The following is a 22,718-nucleotide window of genomic DNA, read 5'->3' on the forward strand; positions in this document are numbered from 1 at the left end:
ATAGAGCAAGGGGCTTGCAGCAATGTGGATAAGTGCAACAACATTGACCACCCACTTTTTCATCTGTACCTCTATGATCAGAAGCAGGAATCAGCAATCAGGGCACAGATCCTAATATTTGGAAGACAGGGTTCTTTTTTGCCCACACTTGTTCAGCAAGCTCCTCCAGGAACATGTGCACAGCTGTCTGCCGCAGGTTAGTCAAAATTACGCACAACTTGCTGTGCAAGCTTTCCCCTGGAAGTCATAAGCCTTCAATAGAGTTTGGAATTCCTAGAGAATTACATGAGACAGATTTTGTCAGTTCAGTTGTCTCGGTGGAGAGGCAGATTCCCTGTGCTGCTTACTTGATGGTCTTCCTGAAATTCTCAGTAGGAGTTCTTCATATTCTGTGACTACAAATCTTTTGCCATGCATATGTATTGGAATATTTTTTCTTAGTTGGTTGCCTGCTTATTCACTTTCAAAATTATGTCTTTTGATGAGCAAAAATTTAATTTTCTTAAAGTCCAATATTTTACTTTTTACTTTATGGTTAGTACATTTTACATTATTCCTAAGAAAGCTTTGCCTATTCTGTAGTTGCAAGGATATTCTTTTAGAAGCTTCATGGTTCTAGCTTTTACATTAGGTTTGTGATCCATCTTGAATTATTTTTGTGGATGGAGTGCAGTAGGGATTCTTTCCATTGAGATATCCTGTCATTTCAGCACAATTTGTTAAATAGACTTAACTTTCCCAATTGAATTGATTTGGTGTCTTGGTTGATAATCAATTGACTATATATGACTGGATCTATTTCTAGACTTGACTCTTTTTTTTTTTTTTTAAGATTTTATTTATTTATTTATTTGACAGAGAGAAATCACAAGTAAGCAGAGAGGCAGGCAGAGAGAGAGGAGGAAGCAGGCTCCCTGCTGAGCAGAAAGCCCGATGTGGGGCTCGAACCCAGGACCTGGGATCATGACCTGAGCCGAAGGCAGCGGCTTAACCCACTGAGCCACCCAGGCGCCCCTAGACTTGACTCTTATTAATCTATTTTGTTGTTGTTGTTGTTGAAGATTTTTTTTAGGGACACCTGGGTGGGTCAGTCCATTAAGCGTCTGCCTTCGGCTCAGGTCATGATCCAGGGTCCTGGAATTGAACCCCACATCAGGCTCTCTCCTCAGAGAGGAGTCTGCTTCTCCCTCTTCCCTCTCCGCCCCCTGCACCCCGCCACCTGGCGTGCTCTGTCTCTCGCTTTCTCTCAGATAAACAAAACCTTAAAAAAATAAATATTTTATTTATTTATGTCAGAGAGAGATAGTGAGAGAGGGAAAACAAGCATGGGGGAACTGGAGAGGGAGAAGCAGGCTTCCTGCTGGGCAAGGAGCCCTATATGGGGCTCAAACTCAGGACACTGGGATCATGAACTGAGCCAAAGTTAGATGCTTAATGACTGAGCCACCCAGACTATTAATCCATTTCTATTTACTTCTTTTGTAAGCCTGCTGTAGTTTTCTGATAAATTCTGAATTCAGAAGTATAAGAACTCTAACTTTGTTCTTCCTTTCAGTCAATATCATTCTGATAATTCTAAATCCTAGGTCCTTTGCATTTCCATATAAATGTTAGAATCAAATTGTCAATGTCTTTGATAAAGCTTGCTGAACTCCAGAGATGATTGGAAGTTCTATGTGATGTTATATCCCTCTAGAGAGGATTTATTTTATTTCTGTCAAACAGATGGATCAGAGCCTGAATACGTTCATCAAGTAAATGTCTGAAAAATTCAAAGCTGAGCTTCATAAGTGAATCCTCATAAGGACTAGTCTACTTTCAGTTCATCTTTATCCCTAGGGTAAATCCTTCATGATCCCAGTTGAAACCTGGGGTGTTTACCAGGGCCCCTCTTCCTATTCATGCTCTTTACAATATTTTTCTCTTGCCATTCCTGGTAGGGAAATTGCCAAAAGCTCTTTTCACCTTTTCAGTGCTGTTTTTGTTTTTGGATCAGCAGTTATCTTCAGAGTAAGGTTTCCCCAAACACCAACTCACCTTTTTTAACTTCTCTTTTCTTCCACATCTTGGACCAGCAGATTATCATTGCTTTGTTAGCTTTTCTATGACTTCGTTTGGTGTTTAAAAAATAATTTGTTCAACTTTCCTAATTGTTCTCAGCAATATTGTGTGTAGCAGCCTAACTAGTCAGGCTTTGCTAGAAGTAGAACTCTCTGATAATACATTTAAAATATATAAAAGTTAATTAAAATCAACTTTGTCTTGGAAAATATTTTCAGGCTTTCCTAATGACTCTGGAGATAATTGACAATTACCTAGGGGGTGAAAACTGCTAGCATAGAGGTTTGGCTCCAGCATTATTAGAGGGGGAAATCTACCACAGGCCCTTAGACCAGAATGAGAGATGCCACAGATTTGATGTTTGGAGCTACTCACCAAGACTACTTGGTGTGCCTTATAAGTTTTCCACTCACCTACTCTGCCTAGAAAATGGGAAGGTGGAGATAATATCCCTTTTTTCATTACCTTCGTTAAGTCCCACTGATGCAAATTGGCATCACCTATTCATCATTTTTCTGTTGTGAGCTATAGCAGCATCTGGGCTTTTAGTTTGATAATGGTGGGGGTTTTAGTTTGATAATGGTTTGATAATTAGCTTTTACATGTTGACAGTGGAATCTGCTCACTGCAGCTTAATCTAGTAGCTTCTCACTATATTTTCATTTAATAGGGGAAACCAGGCAGATGGCAGAAAAAGCAGCAAGAGGAGAGGAGAATGTGCCCTATTTAGTGATTTTATTTTTTTTTTAAGATTTTATTTATTTGTCAGAGAGAGGGAGAAAGAGCGAGCACAGGCGGACAGAATGGCAGGCAGAGGCAGAGGGAGAAGCAGGCTCCCCGCCAAGCAAGGAGCCCGATGCGGGACTCGATCCCAGGACGCTGGGATCATGACCTGAGCCCAAGGCAGCCGCTCAACCAACCGAGCCACCCAGGCGTCCCCTATTTAGTGATTTTAATTAAAGCCTCTGAAGTTTCTCAAATCAAATGCAAGGATAACTGGAAGCCTTTGGCTCTTACACACAGATGTACACACACAGCCATATAGATGTCCATATATACACTCCCAAGTAACACATATTACACACTCAAATGTATATAGGTATAGACTGATAGCTCTTGTGGGACAGGTAATGTGAAAATAGGAAACCTAACCGTAGGCCACACAAGACAATATCTTGTAACACAGGAGATATTGTGTGACCCAAGTGACCCTCTTGAGGAAGGACAGGATCAAGAAGCAATAGCTAACATTGGTTGAAGACTATGGTATGTGCCAGGTATGGTGCTAAGATACTTTATATATATTATCACATTCGGTGCTCATAATGATCCTAGAATATATACCGTTATTTCCATTTTTATTTATTTTTTAAAGATTTTATTTATTTGAGAAAGAGAGAACATGAGCAGGGGACAGAGACAGAGGGAGGAACAGACTCCCCAAGCAAGAACCCAAAGCAGGGCTTGATCCTGTGACCCTAAGATCATGACCTAAGCCAAAGGCAGACACTTAACCCACTGAGCCTCCCAGGTGACTCCTGTCATTTCCATTTTTAATTTAGAGCCCTAAAAGGCCCTGCAATAGGTCAAATAACTAGTGCATTTGCAGCGCCATGAGTCTAATAAGCTTTGGAGCCAGGCAAATCTAATTCTGCCTGGCTCTAAAGCCTATTCTCTGAAAGTATGAAAATGAGGCAGAAGTTCTTTTTGACAATTAGACTATGCATGAATTTCTAAACAGAAGTATAACTAATGACTTTGTTTCTTGTTTTTCTTTCACAGTGGCCATCAGTATTAACCTAAGTTAATAAGAGTCTGTTGAGATTTACTAAATGCTCAGTAACTAAGGTTTAATGGGCAAGGGTAAGGTTATGAGTGGATGGCGAGCACAGAAATGTTAACATTAACAAGCTTTTTCTTAACACCTAAACACTGAGCTTGTTATTCATAATACAAAAACAAGAAGTGTAAAAACTGGTTCCCCATCCTTCAAAGCTTACAGCCTAGTTACTTCAGAGACCATTTCTGTAGCATCTTCATGTACCGAGTCTATAGAGGTAATATAAAGACAAGTAAGCCTGGATCTTGTCTCATGAAATTCATAGTCTAAGGGTGAATCATACTCACAAAGAAGCACTTTCAATATAAGATATTGAGTTACAAGTAAACACCAGGGTCTTGTGGGAGCATGGAGAACGGGGCATTTAGCTCAATATGGGCCATCAGGGAATCTGGAAGAAATGAATCCTGAACTAACATGGGGGAAGCAGAACGAATGTATCTGAAACACTTAGCAAGGAACACTGACAGTATATGTGTTCTGAACAGAATGATACTGATTATATGGTACTATAGAAAGCCAGCAAATATTCCTCCTGAATAGTTTCGAAGTGGGAGTTATCAGACTACTAGCATTTCCTTCACTTCCCTTGACTTTAGCAACTCCTAAAGCCAATTATCTGTTGTGGGGAACTTTTCTTCCCTCCTCTCCTCCCTTTAACTTAACTTAACTTAACTTAACTCTTCCCTCCCTCTCTTCCTCCCTCCCTTCCTTTTGTTTTCTTCTTTGTGTGTGTGTGTGTGTGTGTGTGTGTGTGTTTTCTACATAATAAATATGTAGGCCATAAGAGCTAGAGAAACTTGGAAAGTCTGTAAGCAGAATATGGTACTTGAATGACTCGAGGGATTAAATATAAAAAGAGAGGACATCAAAATGGAAACAAATGCCAACTGCTGAGTCAGTTGGCCCGCATTTATTGGACTCCTATTCTAACTCCTTATACCATGCTTTGGGAACATTGAGATAAATCTGTCCCGTGGGTTGAAATGACCAGGCCATGTGTGGGCAGTAAATGGAAAGCATGTGTGCAATAGTGGGAAATAAAGCAAAATGGGATACATTGTAAAGGACCTGGAAAATAAACAGAGGAGTTTAAACTAGCTATGGTTAATACCAAGAGTCCTTTTAGCATTTTGAGCAGGTGGGCAGGGGGTCGTAGGTGGGCAAGATTTGAGAGAAGGAGCACTGATGTCATACAGATGAACAGAAGGCTGTGTGTGAGTCTCATTATGGTGATAAGGGTCTCTCGGATATGGCAGCAGGAATAAAAAGAAAAGAGTAGGAGACATTTTAAAGAAAAAATGGACAGAGTTTGTGGGTATAATGTTTACCTTTCGAATATCTGTTTTTACCTTAGAAATGCCCAGTTACAGCCTATGAAACAAAAAAGAAGTGGGGTTGGGAATGGTGGCTACAGAGAGGGAGGGAAATGAAAAACGGGCTGCAGACAGGTTGAGGCTCTAAGTGCTGTGATCTGCAGCCTTTAAGGAGCCCAGAGTCTTTTTGTGAGGTTTAGGGCTCAGGACCTATGAAGTAACTTTTCACAAAACTGGTGAGAACCCTGAGAACCATTTTTTAGAGGGCAGTATTTATCAGATTGAGCAAATCTGAAACTAGACACGGAGTAGGGGGCATTTTAGAATGTTTAGCCTGCAGAGAAACTTGTCAAAACATGTTTTAAGGACCTAGGTCCTGAGATCCTGACTTGTAGATGTAAAGTGGGACTCAAGGATCTTTAATAAGCTCTTAAGGTGATGCTAATGCAAAAGATGCTCAGGAGAAACCTAGGAGAAACATTAGGGAAAGATACACACTGCCTCCTTGGGAAGATTGGGCTGGTGTTTGCCTATATGCCTTCTCAAGATCCGTGTGACTTCGCCACATCCAGCGTCAGGACTGTTCCTCCTCATTGCAGCCATTATGCTCCACTCGCCATGAAATAGAAAGAGGTATTCATGTTCCAGGAGACTGACTAATAGTCTCAGTCTACTGAGCCACCCAGGCGCCCCTCTCAAAAGGTTTTTAAGAATGATCCTCTTAACATAGTAATGACTCAGAAACATGTGTTAATTTTCTTCAGTGACTCTGTCGAGATTGGAGTAAAAAAGGAAGGGCCTTTCCAGATTCACGGGTCTAACAGAATATATTTGCTTGGGAAAATCAAGACAAGCAAAAAGGACTCCTGGGATTGTTCTACTAGGACTTCTGAGATGCCTCTAAGGAAATGATGTAAAAGAGTGGTAGAGTAGCATCTGTGGCTCCCACACTGGCTTACTCCCAGTTGAAACTGCACAACCAAGACAGGCTGACAGTCTTTGGAGCACAGTTTTCTCAAATGAACCTCAGAAGCAATTTATTTATTTTTTTAAAGATTTTATTTATTTATTTATGTGACACAGAGAGAGACAGGAGAGAGGGAATACAAGCACCGGGAGTGGAAGAAGCAGACTTTCTGCTGAACAGGGAGCCCAAGCCACGATGCAGGCATCGATCCCAGGACCCCGGGATCATGACCTGAGCTGAAGGCAGATGCTTAACAACTGAGCCATCCAGGTGCCCCCCCGTCAGAAACAATTTAAAAAATAAAAATTTCGGGGTACCTGGGTCATTCAATGGATTGAGCCTCTGCCTTTAGCTTAGGTCATGATCCCAGGGTCCTGGGATCGAGCCCCACATCAGGCTCTCTGCTCAGTGGGGAGCCTGCTTCCCCCTCTCTCTGCCTGCCTCTCTGCCTACTTGAGATCTCTCTCTGTCTAATAAATAAATAAAATCTTTAAAAAAATAAATAATAAATAAAAACTTCATTGGGATTTAGGCAGAGATTATATTAAATTTATATATTAATCTGGGGGCAGTTCTCTTTTTTACTGTAATAATTTTTACCCTCAGTAGTTTGTCTTTCCACTTACTCAAGTTTTTCCTGTGTCTCTCACCAGAGATTATAGTTTTTTTCATATATATCCTCATAGTTGCTTAAATGTATTCCTACTTATTTTATTTTTGTAGTTCTTCTGTGAATGAGATTTTTTTTGTCATTATTGTTTTTAAGTTATTGTTGGCTTATACAAACACCATTGATTTTTTAAAAATATTTACTTAGTAACCACAACAATAGAGCTACAGCTATTTTAGAACATGTGTCTCATATATCAACTGACCATATTAGCAAAAATATTCTACCTGTGTATTATGTACACAATTTATATTAATTAGTCTATTTTCTTGGTCCATATGAATATATATTTGGTATCATCAATAAGCACAATTAAAAAACATCATCATAGGGACACCTGGGTGGCTCAGTGAGTTAAAGCCTCTGCCTTCAGCTCAGGTCATGATCCCATGATCCTGGGATAGAGCCCCGCATTGGGCTCTCTGCTCACCAAGGAGCCTGCTTCCTCCTTTCTCTCTGCCTACTTGTGATCTCTGCCTGTCAAATAATTAAATAAAATCTTTTAAAAAATCATCATAAATTGTCCACAAGACAATACCATCCAAAAAAGCCACAAAATTTAATTTTAAGACAAGTTACAGCTTTCCAATAAAAGAGTAATGTCCTCACTTTGCTTATAGTTTATTAAATTTGAATACCTATGCAGATACTGATGGTACTAATAAGACAAGTACCTTTGGTAATTACAGCTACCATTTATTGAGATTTTACTATGTACCAGCCATTAGGATACACATTTTATATTAGTTATTTCAACAACTCTAGAAGTAGGTGTTATTCTTATTTTCCAAATGAGAAAACTGAAGCTCAAGGAAACTGTCCATGGTTATATAGCTAGCTAATGATAAAGACAGAATTTAAACCCAAGTTGTCTGACCAACTCCAACGTCATGTTTTTGACACTTGATTACTTCCCCTAAGAAGTAGAATACTGTAAATTCACCAACTACACTACTTATAAGAGTTTAGGATAGTATATACCTGACTCTTTTTTTTTTTAAGATTATTTATTTATTTATTTGACAGACAGAGATCACAAGTAGGCAGAGAGGCAGGCAGAGACAGAGGGGGGAAAGCAGGCTCCCTGCTGAGCAGAGAGCCCGATGCAGGGCTCAATCCCAGGACCTGGGATCATGACCTGAGCTGAAGGCAGAGGCTTTAACCCACTGAGCCACCCAGGTGCCCCTATACCTGACTCTTAACAGATGGTTAAGAACACAGCATACTTCTTTCTATTCAGGAGCTTAACTTTGTTACTTCAAACAGAATGAACACAACCAACCAAGATGGAATAACTGGTACTGAATTTACCCTCCCCCTGAAAAAACTAAAAAATGGAACAAAATATATGAAACAGTGGTTTCAGTGGATACCAGGTTATGACAGCCAGTAATCGTTGAAAGATGGAAAATAAGCCAAGCTTACAATTGTTTTAATAAGTTTCCAGACCATGGTGCAATGAGGTGAAATCCAGTCATCTGGCAATCTCCCTGAGTTGAGGAGACGATGCTGCGAGTCTTTAGATGCCGCAACATATAGAGTTTACAGGGCAGAGAACCAGAGAGGAATGAAGAAACCACCTGAGGCTGGGGAAAGAACCACTTAAAGGATTAGCAGCAAAACAAAATACCAATGATCACACAGGGCTGGGACTATTACCTATTCCCTCCATTCAGGGGGGAAACCCACATAATTCACAGAGCATCAGGAAGAGTATTCAGAAGGGTTTGCCTGAATGTTGGGGAAAAATTAGTCCTAGACTAAAGGTTGCTCTAGGCTAGTCTAAGAAAGTTTAGAATCAAGACCTTAAACAATAAAACTGTTTCCAAGTAACTTTATCCGAGAACAAAACTCAAGAATATTATAAGAATATAAAAATATATATCATCCAAAAGGTGATAATTGGTTCACAATGTCTGGTCATCCAAAAAGAAATTACTGCACATTTAAAGAAGCAGAAGATATGACCTATAATTAGGATAAAAATCAATCAGTAGAAACCAACCCAGAAATGATACATATGATAGAATTAGTAGCAAGTACATTAAAATAGTTATTTTTACTGCATCCTTATGTAAAGAAGCTGAAGAAAGGGTTGGTCATGCTAAATGGAGACATGGAAGACATAAAAATGATCCAAATCAAATTTATAGAGATGAAAAGTGTAGTGAATGAGACAAAGTATTGTATTACTCATCATACAGCAAGCAACATGAGCATTAATTTTTTATGTCTGTTCCCCTTGCTCCCAAGTTCACCAGAACAACACAGAGACCCATGTAGATGTCTGCAAACATGGTGAAATGTTTTACTTAAGAGAAACATGGACCTTGGGGAACCCACGGTTTTGTTGTATTGCAACATCTACAGTTTATTTTATGTATATATCATGTGACATTTATATTGAAGTATAGTTAATATATAACATTATATTAATTTCAGGTGTATGACATAATGATTTGATATTTGTATATATCACAAAAACCCACCAACAATAAGCTAATGATAATAGCTTATAATATATATTATTTAAAAAATTATATAAATATAAATATATTATAAAATATATATATAATTTAGTACCTAGTTAACAACATACAAATACAAAATACACCGTAATAAGTCTAGTTAACATCCATCACTACATAGTAACAATTTTTTTTCTTGTGATGAGAAATTTTAAGATATACTCTTAGCAACTTTCAAATATGCAATATAGTATTATTCTAGTTGCCATGCTGTACATTATATCTCCTGACTAATTTATTTCATAACTGGAAGTTGTATCTTTTGACTTCCTTCTCCCACTTTGCTCCCCAACCTCCACTCCCACCTCTGGCAACCACCAATCTGTTCCCAAGAGTGTGTAACAGCCAGGCTGACCTGAAGCTGCTGTTGGCAGAAAGAAAGGTACATTATGCCCAGGAATGGTCAGGCAAAACTCCTGAATTTCAAAAATAGGTCTATATAACTCTTCATCCCATTCATCCTGATCACTAATCAGTAAACAGCTAAGAGGAGATTATTCCTTTCCAGAGAAAGTCACATTCCAATATCAAAACTCCTTTCTAAGGTAGGTGGACCGGGAGAGTTAAGAGAGGTAAAAGTCAGAAATTCTTTTGAATTAATTTTTTTTTAAGTTCATTCCATAACCACTTTTATTCAACATTGTACTGGAGGTTCTAGTAGAGCAATTAGGCAAGAAAGAAAGTAAAATATCCATATTTGAGAGAAAGAAGTAAAACTATCTCTGTTGACATGATTTATTCTATGACATAATTTTGTATATAGTAAATCCTAGGAATCCACAAAAAGCTATCAGGATTAATAAGTATGGGAGATTGTAAGATACTAGATTAAAATACAATAATCAATTATATTTTTATACATTAGCAGTTAGCAACATGAAAATAAAATTTATAAGACAATTCCAAGTAAAATAGCATCAAAAAGAGTAAAATAGGGATGCCTGGGTGGCTCAGTGGGTTAAATAAAGCCTCTGACTTCAGCTCAGGTCATGATCCCAGGGTCCTGGGATGGAGCCCCGCATCGCATAGGGCTCTCTGCTCAGCAGGGAGCCTACTTCCCCCTCTCTGCCAGGCTCTGCCTATTCATGATCTGTCTGTCAAATAAATAAATAAAATATTTTTAAAAAGTAAAATACTTAAGAATAAATTTAATAAGAAAGTGTAAGATTTACACACTGAAAACAAAAAAAAATCTTTTAATTAAAGATTTTTAAAAAGATTTTATCTGTTTGTGAAAGAGAAAGAGGTTGAGAGGCCACAAGCAGGGGGAGCAGCAGGCAGAGAGAGAAGCAGGCTCTTTGCTAAGCAAGGAGCCCAATGCAAGACTTGATCCCTGGGATCATGACCTGAGCCAAAGACAGACACTTAACCGGCTGAGCTACCCAGACATCCTTAAAAATTTAAAGAAAATTTAAATAAGTGGAAAGACATCTGAAATTTAGGGATTGGAAGGTTTAATGTTCTTACAGTGGCAATCTCCAAATTGGGCCACAGGTTCAGCTTAATCCCTATTAAAATTCCAAATGCCTTTTCTTTGCATAAGTTATCAAAATGATCCAAAAATTTCATATGCGAGGGACTTAAATTGCCAAAACTATCTTAGAAAGGAAGCACAAAGTTGGAGGATTCACACTCCCTATTTCAAAACTTCCTATAAAGCTATAGTAATCAAAATAGCATACTTGTATTAGTCATGGTTCTCCAGAGGAAAAAAAACCAATAGGAGTTATGCGCGTACACACACATGCACACACAATGGAGTAGTAGTCCAATTTTCCATTGGTAGTCAGGATCAGTCACAGTAACTCCCTTCTTGTTGATTCAAGAGCATGAAGAGCCCAAAGTGATGGGGTGGCAGTATTAAATTCCAGATCAATGGAATCTGTTGTATCTCCTAGTGGAAGCATTCCTCCCTCAGTAACTAAGACCTCTATGCCAACAGAGCATAAAGTCATGGGAACAAGGAGCAGAAATTTTGCTAATGGGCAACAGTAAGTGGTGCCACTTCCATTTCCATCCCTTGACTCCTGGATTTGTGAATCCTGGCTATCAGAGAAACAGTACCATCTATTCCAAACATACAACTTTTTGGAGAACCTTGCCCCAGTCCTGCAAGATACTGCCACCTAGCTGGCACTGTAACTTAGTCTTCAAAAGGCCATTCCACCATTCTATCAATCCCACTGCTTCAGGATGGTAAGGAACATAATAAGACCAGTGAATTCCATGAGCAGTATGGGCCCATTGCAGCACTTCTTTTGCTGTGAAATGTGTTCCTTGGTCAAAAGCAATGCCATGTGGAATACTATGACTGTGGATAGACATTCTGTAAGTCCATGGATAGTAGTTTTGGCAGAAACATTGTGTGCCAGGAAAGCATATCCATATCAAAGATGTGTATTCCAGTAAGAACAAAATGCTGTCCCTTCCATGATGGATGTGGTTTAATGTAATCAACCTGCCACCAGGTAGCTAGTTGATCATCTCAGGGAATGGTGCCATATTTGTGATTCATTGTTAGTCTCTGCTGCTGGCAGATTGGAGACTCACTCGTGGTCCTAGCCAGGTTGGTCTTGGTGAGTGTAAGTCCATGTTGCTGAGCCCATGCAAAGTCAGAACTGCTTTCACAGTCACTTACCCAGAAATAACAGCCAAATATCTGCCCTCCACATGGTCTAGTCAAATTGACTCAGAAATTAAAGAAGTATAGTATTGACATAAGGAAAGACATATAGATTAGTGGAATAGAACTAAGTGGTTAGAAATAAATCAATTCATAGTCAGTTGATTTTTGGCAAGCATGTTAACACCATTCAGTGGGAGAAAGAACAGTCTTTAATAAATGCTGCTGGGACAATTAGGAAACCATAGCAAAATATTGATGTTAGACCCTTACCTCACACCACGTACAAAAATTAACTCACAATGGATCATAAACCTAAATATAAGACCTAAAATTATAAAACTCTTAAAAACCTAGAAATAAGGGATACCTGTGTGGATCGATTGGTTAAGTGTCTGTCTTTAGTTCAGGTCATGATCCTGGGGTCCTGAGATTGAGCCCCATGTCGGGCTCCCAGCTCAGCAGGGAGTCTGCTTCTCCCTCACCCTCTGTCCATACCCCCCTACTAGTGGTTTCTCTCACTCTCTCTCTAATAAGTAAATAAAGTCTTCTTTAAAAAAAGAAAACATAGAAATACTAAAGAAACATGACATTAGGTTAAGCAGTGGTTTTTTAGATATGATACCAAAAGCACAAATGAAAATAAAACATAGATAAATTGTGCTTCAACGATATTTTAAAATCTTGTGCTTCAAAAGATACTATGAAGAAAGTGAAAAGATAACCCACAGAATGGAAGAAAATATTTGCACATTTATCTGATAAAGATTTTTTTATCCGGAATATATAAAGAACTCTCATAACTCAACAACAGAAAGACAAATAACTCTATTTTTAAATGAACAGAGGTGGCTCAGTTTGTTAAGCGACTACTTTCAGCTCAGGTCATGATCCCAGGGTCCTGGGATCAAGTCCCACATTGGGCTCCACCTGCTCTATGGGGAGCCTTCTTCTCCCTCTCTCTATCTCTTTCTCTCTTTCTGCATGCCACTCCCCCTGCTTGTGCTCTCTCTCTCTCTCAAATAAATAAAATATTTAAAATAAAATAAGGAAAGGATTGGGGCACCTGGGTGGCTCAGTAGGTTAGGCATTCAACTATTGATTTTGGCTCAGGTCATGAGATCAAGCCCCGTGTCAGGCTCCAAGCTCAGCATAGAGTCTGCTTGTCTCTTACCCTTCCCCTGCTTGTGTGCTCCTCTCTCTCTCTCCTTCTCTCTCAAATAAATAAATAAATAAATCCTTTTAAAAAATAAAATGAGCAAAGGATTTGAATAGATATTTCTCCAAAGAAGATATATTAATGGACCAGAAACACATGAAAACATGTTCAACAGCATTTGTTACTAGAAAAATACAAATCAAAACCAAAGTGAGGTAGAATTGTACACCCATTAGGTTGACTACAATCAAAAAGATGGTAGCAAGTGTTGACAGGATTGTGGGAAAATTAGAATCCTTATGTGTTGCTGATGGGATTGTAAAATGGTGCAGCCACTTTGGAAATGTTTGACAGTTCCTCAAAATGTTAAACATAGAGGTACATATGACCCAGCAATTCCACTTTTAGGTATATACCCAAAAGAAATGTACATACATCCACACAAAATCGTGTACTCAAATGTTTATAGCAGAATTATTTATACTAGCCACAAAGTGAAAAACAACGCAAATACCTGTCAACAGGTGAATGCATAAATGAAATGTAGTATATCCATAAAATGGAATGTTATTCAGCCATGAAAAAGAATAAAGTGCTGATACATGCTACAACATGGATGGACTTTGAAAACGTTATACTAAGTGAAAGAAGTCAGTCACAAAAGACTACATGTTGTCTGATGGTTGCACAACTCTGAATATGCTAAAAACACTATATATTTCAAAAGGGTGAATTTTATGTTATGTGAATTATATCACAATAAAGTTACTTTTATTTTTTTCATTTTTTAAAGTTTTTCTATTTTTAAGTAATCTCTACACCAACGTGGGGCTCAAACCCACAATACTGACATCAAGAGTTGTGTATTTCACTGACTGAGCCAGCCAAGTGTCCCTAGTCTATAAATCTTTAAATGATTAGTATTACACAGACCATATGCTGGGACCACAATGCAATTAAGTTAGAAACCAATAATTAGGGGCACCTAGGTGGCTTAATTGGTTGGGCAACTGACTTCAGCTCAAGTAATGATCCTAGAGTCCCAGCATCTAGTCCTGCATTGGGCTCCCTGCTCAGTGGGAAGTCTGCTTCTCCCTCTGACACTACCCCCTCTAGTACTCTCTCTTTCTCAAACTCTTTCTCTCAAGTGAATAAATAAAATCTTTAAAAAAAAAAAAAACCAATAATTAATGAAAAGTTTGGAAAACCTCACATATTGGGATTTAAAAAACATACTTCTTAACTACTTATAGGCTAAAAATGAAATTATATTAGAAACCAGAAAATACTTATAACTAAACAGTAGGAAAACTACTATGTAACCAAACTTGTGGGATGCAACCAAACACTGTTTAGAAGGAAATTCATAACCTTAAAGGAAGAAAAAGAAGAAAGTCTTAAAATTAGAGAAGTAAGCATTCAACATATGAAATTAGGGGGGAAAAGAGCAGTATAAACTAAAGCAAAAGAAATAATAAAAATGAAGCAGAAATTAATGAAAAGGAAAGTAAATATACCATAGAGAAGGTCAACAAAGCCAATATTTGGTGTTTTGAAAATATTTCTGGTAAAATTAATTAGGCAAGCAAGAGAGAATATGAAAATCACCAATATTATAAAAGATTAAAGAGATGAAGATGATGATGATGATGAAGAGATTAAATAGATACAAAGAATAGTTTAAATAATTTCAGGCCAACAAATTTGAAAATATGAAATAGATAAATTCCAACTGATCGATGTTGAACCAGAAAATCTGAATTGTACAATGACCAGTGAAGAAATTTGATCATAGTTTAAAAATCTTGCCATACTCTGTATGATATTCTTATAGAGGCCTGGTTGTTAAGTTCTACCAAAGTTTCCAGGAATAGAAAATCTTACATAAAGTTTCCAAAGAATTTAAAAAAAAATGTAAAGGAGGGACATTTCCCGGTTCTTCTGATGAAGGTAGAATAACTGATTCCAAAACCAACCAAGGATAGTGGTAGAAAACAGGACAAAAACAAAAAACAAAAAACAAAAAACACTGTACTACATCACCTAATTGGTTTATACCAGGAAAGTGAACTTGGCTTAACAGTGGAAAATAAATTGATTTACTACATTAGCAGATGAAGGAAGGGAAACCACCTGATTGTACCAACTGATGAAAAATCCAAGATTTCTTCATGACTTAAAAAGGAGAAAACAACAACAGAAAGGAACCTCCTTAATCTAATAAAGAGCATCTCTAATACAACATATAATTGGGAAATGTTGAAAGTATATCCTTTGTTGAAATATTAGCAAAAATTCTTCACCTTAGGGATGCCTGGGTGGCTCAGTCGGTTAAGCTTCTGCCTTCTGCTCAGGTCATGATCTCAGGACCCTGGGATTGAGTCCCACATCAGGATCCCTGCTAAGCGGAGAGCCTGCTTCTCCCTCTGCCTGTCACTCTCCCTGCTTGTGCTCTCTCTCTCTCTCTGATAGATAGATAGATAGATAGATAAGTAAATATATAAATAAATAAGTATTCTTCACTTTATTCAACATTATGCTGAAGACCATAGTCAACACAGTAAGATAAGAATAAGAAATAAAAGATATAAATATTGGAAAGGAGTAGAAAAAATGGTGGTTTTTGATGAATGTACTTATCATCTACAGAGAAAATCCAAAAGAATCTGTAGGTGAATTATTAGAATTAAGAGAATTTAGCAAGGTTGATGGGTATAAATCAGTTTATAAAATTCTGTTGCTTTTCTATATACAATAATAATTAGTAAAATTAGCTTACAAATATAACATTTATAATAGCAACAAAGAAATAAAAAATTCTTAGGAATAAATCTAACAAAATTTGTCCAATTCATATGGAGAAAAATTTTAAACTATATTGAAAGACACTGAAGAATACCTAAATAAATGGAGAGATATGTTCACATGAAAAGATATTATAGGGGCACCTGGATGCCTCAGTCAGTTAAGCAACCAACTCTTGATCTCAGTTCAGGTCCTGATCTCAGGGTCGTGAGTTCATACCCTTTGCTGGGCTCCACACTGGGTGTGGAGGTTAAAAAAAAAGAAAAAAGATGTAAAGATGACATTTCTCTTCAGATTGATTTATAGATTTAATGCAGTTTTGACAAAAAATCCTAACAGTCTGTTTTTGTGGAATTTGACAAGCTGTTTTTATGATTTTTATATGGAAGAACGAAGGACCAGGAATAGCCAAGACATTCCTGAAAAAGAAAATAAAAGGACTATCCCCACTAGATATCAATATTTATAAAGTAATAGTAATTACAACAGTATCTTAAGACAAATAGCCCAATGAAACAGATAGAATTCCCAGAAATAAACCCATGCATATATGAAAACTTGATTTATGACAGGTAGCATTGTAGAAAGGAAGGAAAAAGATGGGTTGTTCAATAAATTGTGCCAGGACAATTTTTATGGGAAAAATTATATTCCTAGTTCATACTATGTACAAAAATTAATTCTAGTTCGACTAAAAATTTAAACTTGAACTCTAAATAGATATTTGGTGATATTAAGAAATTTTAAATATTTTTATTTATTTATATTAATACCATAGTTATGTTTTTTAAAATAGTTCTTATACTTTAGGGTGCCTGGGTGGCTCAGTGGGTTAAAGCCTCTGCCTTCGGCTCAGGTCATGATCTCAGGGTCCTCGGATTGAGCCCCACATAGGGCTCTCTGCTCAGCGGGGAGCCTGTTTCCCTTCTTCCCTCTCTGCCTGCCTCTCTGCCTACTTGTGATCTCTGTCAAATACATGAATAAAATCTTTAAAAAAATAGTTCTTATACTTTAGAAATGCATTCTATAATACTAATGGGTAAAATATAGGGGCGCCTGGGTGGCTCAGTTGGTTAAGTGGGTGCCTTCGGCTCAGGTCGTGATCCCAGGGTCCTGGGATCAAGCCCCACATTGGGCTCCCTGCTCAGTGGAGAGCCTGCTTCTCCCTCTCCCTCTGCCTGCCTCTCTCTCTGCCTACTTGTGCTCTCTCTCTATCTCTCTGTCAAATAGATAGATAGATAGGTAATTAAAAAGAAATATTGTGTTTTGGGTGTGTAGTGGGTAAGAGTATAGATAAAACAAGATTGGCCCTGATTTGAACATTTTTGATGGGGTGCCTGGGTGGCTCAGTCGTTAATCGTCTGCCTTCAGCTCAGGTCAAGATCCCAGGACCCTGGGATCAAGCCCCGCATCAAACCCCTCATTGGATCCCTGCCCAGTGGAAGCCTGGTTCTCCCTCTCCCACTACCCCTGCTTGTGTTCCCTCTCTCACTGTCTCTCTCTCTCTCTCCCCGCCTAGTAAATAAATAAATAAATAATCCTTTTTTTTTTTTTTTTAAGAATGTTTTTGAAACGGATTATGGGGGTTTAATATACTATTTTCTCTAATTTTGTATATATTTGAAATTCTCCACTATAAAAATTAGAGATTTTAGTGTGAAAGACAAAACTATAAACCTTTTAGAAGAGAAGATAGGAAAATAACTTTATGACCATGAGATAGAAAAAGATCTCTTAAATATACAAAAAGAAAAAATACTGATAAATTTGACTGCATTAGATGAAGAATTTTGATCCATCCAAAGATACATGAAGAGACTAAAAGGACAAGCTATAAATTAGGAGAAAAGATTTGTAAGATACATAACCAGCAAAGGATTTGTGTATAAGATATTTATGAATCATGAGAAAAAGACAATCGATGAGGACAGGGAGGAAAGACATGAATGGGAATTTCACAGAAAAGAAAGTTCAAATGGTCATAAAATAGAAGAAATGCTTGATCTTTTTAGTAATCAAGAAAATGTAAGTTATACTATAATGAAATACTGTTTTAAAACAGAGGGGCAAAAATTATTTTAAGTCAACAAGGAAACAAACAAACAAACATTGGTGACGTAAAGAGCAAGAGCAATCTGCTCCTAACTAGAGTATAAAATTGGTAAAAATGAACTTGGTAAACAATTTGGTATTACCTAATAAAGTTGACTGTACACATAACTTTATAACCAATCAATTCCATTTCTCAGTATGTGGAGTAATCACTACATGTGTGCTCAGGAGTCCTGTACAAGAATGTTCACAGGAGTGTTGTTCTTAATAGTCCACATTGGAGCAACTCACATGATGATCACAGTAAAATATGCATAAATAAAATGTGGGATATTCACTATGTAGCAGTAAAAATAACTAAATCACAACTTCACACATCAACAAGTAAAACAAAAGAAGCAAGTCCCATAATACATACAGTAGTATTCCATTCAGATAAAGTTCAAAAACATAGCATCAGGCTCTCTCGCTCAGCAGGGAGCCTGCTTCCCCCCTCTCTCTGCTGCCTCCTCTCTGCCTACTTGTGATCTCTCTCTCTCTATGTCAAATAAATAAATAAAATCTTTTAAATAAATATATAAATACATAAATAATAAATACATAAATAAATATTTATGCACCCAACATGGCACCTTCCAAATACATAAAGCAGTTAATAACAAACATAAAGGAACTAATCAATAGTAATACAATAATAGTAGAGAAATTTAACAACCCGTGCTTACATCAATGGAGAGATCATCCAAACAGAAAAATCAACAAGGACGGGGTGCCTGGGTGGCTTAGAGGGTTAAGCCTCTGCCTTCGGCTCAGGTCATGGTCCCAGGGTCCTGGGATCAAGACCTGGGCTTGATCATCGGGCTCCCTGCTCAGTGGGGAGCCTGCTTCTCCCTCTCTCTCTGCCTGCCTCTCTGACTATTTGTGATCTCTCTCACTCTTTCTGTCAAACAAACAAATAAATAAAATCTTAAAAAAAAAGAAAATCAACAAGGAATCAATGGCTATGAATGACACATTGAACCAGATGAATCTAAAAGATACATTCAGAACATTCCATCCTAAAACAGCAGAATACACATTCTTTTCAAGTATACATGGAACATTCTTCAGATCATATATTAGGCCACAGACAAAGTCTCAACAAATTCAAAAAGAGTAAAATCATACCATCTATCTTTTCTGACCACAATACTATGAAACAAGAAATCAACCACAGGAAAAAAAAATATGGGAAGAGCATAAATACATGGAGGTTAAATAACATGCTACTAAATAATGGATGGAACAACCAAGAAGTCAAAGAGGAAATCAAAAAATATATGGAGACAAATGAAAATGAACACACAATGGCCCCAAATCTTTGGGATGCAGCAAAAGCTGTTCTAAGGGGGGAGTTTATAGCAATACAGATCTAAAGGAGCTAGAAAAAGAAGAATAAACAAAAACCCAAACCAGTAGAAGGAAGGAACTAATAAAGATTAGAGTGGAAATAAACAAAATTGAAACTAAAAACAAACAAAAAACAATAGGACAGATCAATGAAACCAGGAGGTGGTTCTTTGAAAAAGTCAATAAACTTAATAAGTCTTGGGGCGCCTGGGTGGCTCAGTGGGTTAAGCCTCTGCCTTTGGCTCAAGTCATGATCCCAGGGTCCTGGGATTGAGCCCCGCATCGGGCTCTCTGCTTATCGGGGAAACTGCTTCCTCCTCTCTCTCTCTGCCTGCCTCTCTGCCTGCTTGTGATCTCTGTCTGTCAAATAGATAAATAAAATCTTATAAAAGAAAACAAAACTTGATAAGTCTTTAGACAGACTCATCCAAAAAAAGAGAGAGGACTCAAATAAAAAAAATCAGAAATGAAAGAGGAGAAATAACAACTAACCAACTGACATCACAGAATTATAAGGGATTGTGAAAGAATATTATGAAAAATTATATCCCAACAAATTGGACAACCTAGAAGAAATAGGTAAATTCCTAGAAACATTTAATTTCCCAAACCCGAATCAGGAAGACTAGAAACAGACTGATTACTGAAAATGAAGCCAAATCAGTAATCTAAAACTCCCAAAAAGGGACACAAGCAGGGAAATTGGTGTCTTTTGCAAGACTGAAATCACAGCAAGTCCAGAAATTGATGCCCGATCCCATTTCACTGGTGTCAGAAAATGTTTCAAAACTTATACTCTCACAGGTAGAATGAATTGTGTACTGGCCACATACGGAGGAATTGCTTTGATGATCTTATACTTCAAGTTAAGATCTAAAAAAAAACACCATCTCTGAAAGCAACATAAATGGATTTTAACCTGTACCTCATTTGTTAAGTCCCCATTCCTGCAGAAGCCAATGTCAACTCATCATGTGATACTTAATTTGTACCAGACAAATTGTACTAGACAATTTGTACAATAAATTATGAACCTGGGAAAAAACAAAAAACCTCCCAACAAACAAAAGTCCAGGACCAGATAGTATCCCAGGTGAATTATACCAAACATTTAAAGAACAGTTAATACCTATTCTTCTCAAACTATTAAAAAAAAAAAAAATAGAAGCAAGAAATCTTCCAAACTTATTCCAAGAGGCCAGCATTACCCCAACCCCCAAACCAGATAAAGACACTACAAAATAGAACTACAGACCAACATCCCTGATGAACACAGATGCAAAAAATCTTCAGCAAAATACTAGCAAACCAAATCCCACAATACATTAAGTAAATCAGGGCACCTGGGTGGCTCAGTGGGTTAAAGCCTCTGCCTTCGGCTCAGGTCATGATCCCAGGGTCCTGGGATGGAGCCCCGCATCTGGCTCTCTGCTCAGCAGGGAGCCTGCTTCCCTTCCTCTCTCTCTGCCCGCCTCTCTGCCTACTCGTGATCTCTGTCTGTCAAATAAATAAATAAAATCTTTAAAAAAAAATCATTCACCACCACCAAGTGGGGTTTATTCCTGGGATGCAGGCATGGTTCAGTATTTGCAAATCAATCAGTGTGATACATCACATCAACAAGAGGAAGTATAAAAACCATATGCTCATTTCAATAAACTCAGAAAAAGCATGTGACAAAATACAACATCCATCATGATAAAACCCCCAACAAAGTAGGTTTAGAGAGAACTTACTTCAACATAATAAAAGCCATATATGTAAAACCCACAGCTACATCATTCTCAATGGTGAAAAATTGTGAGCTTTTCCCCTAAGTTCAGGAACAAGACAATGATCTCTACTCCCACCGCTTCTATTCCTTGCCACAGCAAGGAAGTCCTTGCTACAGCAATCACACACACAGGAAGGAATAAAAGGCATCCAAATTAGTAAGGAAGAGGTAAAACTTTCACTGTTTGCAGATGACTTGATCTTCTATACAGAAAACCCTAGAGATGCTACCAAAGACTACTAGAATTGATAAATGAATTCAGTAAAGTTGAGGATACAAAATCAACGTACAGAAATCCATTGCATTTCTATACACTAATAATGAAGCAGCAGAAAGAGAAATGCAGAAAACAATCCTGTTTACAATTATACCAAAGAGAATAAATTCCCTAAGAATAAATTTCTTAAAAGATTTTATTTATATATTTGACAGAGAGAGATCACAAATAGGCAGACAGGCAGAGAGAAAGGGAGAAGCAGGCTTCCTGCTGAGCAGAGACCATCCCCTCCCCCAGGCGATGTTGGGGCTTGAACCCAGGACCCTGAGATCATGACCTGAACTGAAGGCAGAGGTTTAACCCACTGAGCCACCCAGGTGCCCCCCTAAGAATAAATTTAACCCAGGAGGTAAAAGACCAGTTCTCCGAAAACTAAGAAACATTGATAAAACAAACTGAAGACAACACAAACAAATGGAAAGATACTCCATGCTCATGGAGTGAAGAACAAATATTGTTAAAATGTCTATACCACCCAAATCAAACTACAGACTTAATGCAATCCCTGTCAAAATACCAACAACATTTTTCACAGAACTAGGACAAAGAATCTTAAAATTTGTATGGAACCACAAAAGACCTCAAATAGCCAAAGCTACTTTCTTGAAAAAGAAAAACAAATCTGGAAGTATCATGATTTCAGGTTTCAAGTTATACTACAAAGCTGTAGTAATCAAAACAGTGTGATACTGTTTTGTGCAAAAACAGACGCACAAAGCAATGTGACTGAATAGAGAACCCAGAAATAAACTTGTGATTGTGTGGCCAATTAATCTTTGACAAAGGAAGCAAGAATATGCAATGGGAAAAAAGACAGTGTCTTCAAAGTAGGTGTTGAGAAAACTAGACAACTACTCACAAAAAAAAGAAAGAAAGAAGGAAGGAAAAGAAAAAGAGAGAGAAACCACTTTCTTACATCATACACAAAAATAACCTCAAAATGGATTAAAGACCTAAATGTGAGACAGGAACCATCAAAATCCTAGAGAACATAGGCAATAATGTCTTTAACATTGGCCATAGCTCCTTCTCAGTAGATATGTCTACTGAGGCAAGGGAAACAAAAGCAAAAATAAACTATTGGAAGTCATCAAAATGAAAACTTCTGCACAATGAAGGAAACCATCAACAGAACTAAAAGGCAACCTACAGAATCAGAGAAGATATATGCAAAAGACATATCTGATAAAGGGTTAGTAACCAAAGGGTTAGTGTCTTTTATAAGACACTTATAAAACTCAAGACCTGAAAAAAAAT

At 37.6% G+C, this 22,718-nt stretch overlaps 1 pseudogene; it reads left to right on the top strand.

Moving 5' to 3' along the window:
• Positions 1 to 173: 173 nt before the first annotated feature.
• LOC125109890 (ATP synthase membrane subunit K, mitochondrial-like) lies at positions 174 to 20,317 on the top strand (annotated as a pseudogene).
• Positions 20,318 to 22,718: the final 2,401 nt, after the last annotated feature.

The sequence above is a fragment of the Lutra lutra genome, chromosome 9 (genome assembly GCF_902655055.1).
Source record: "Lutra lutra chromosome 9, mLutLut1.2, whole genome shotgun sequence".
Classification (NCBI taxonomy): Eukaryota; Metazoa; Chordata; class Mammalia; order Carnivora; family Mustelidae; genus Lutra; species Lutra lutra.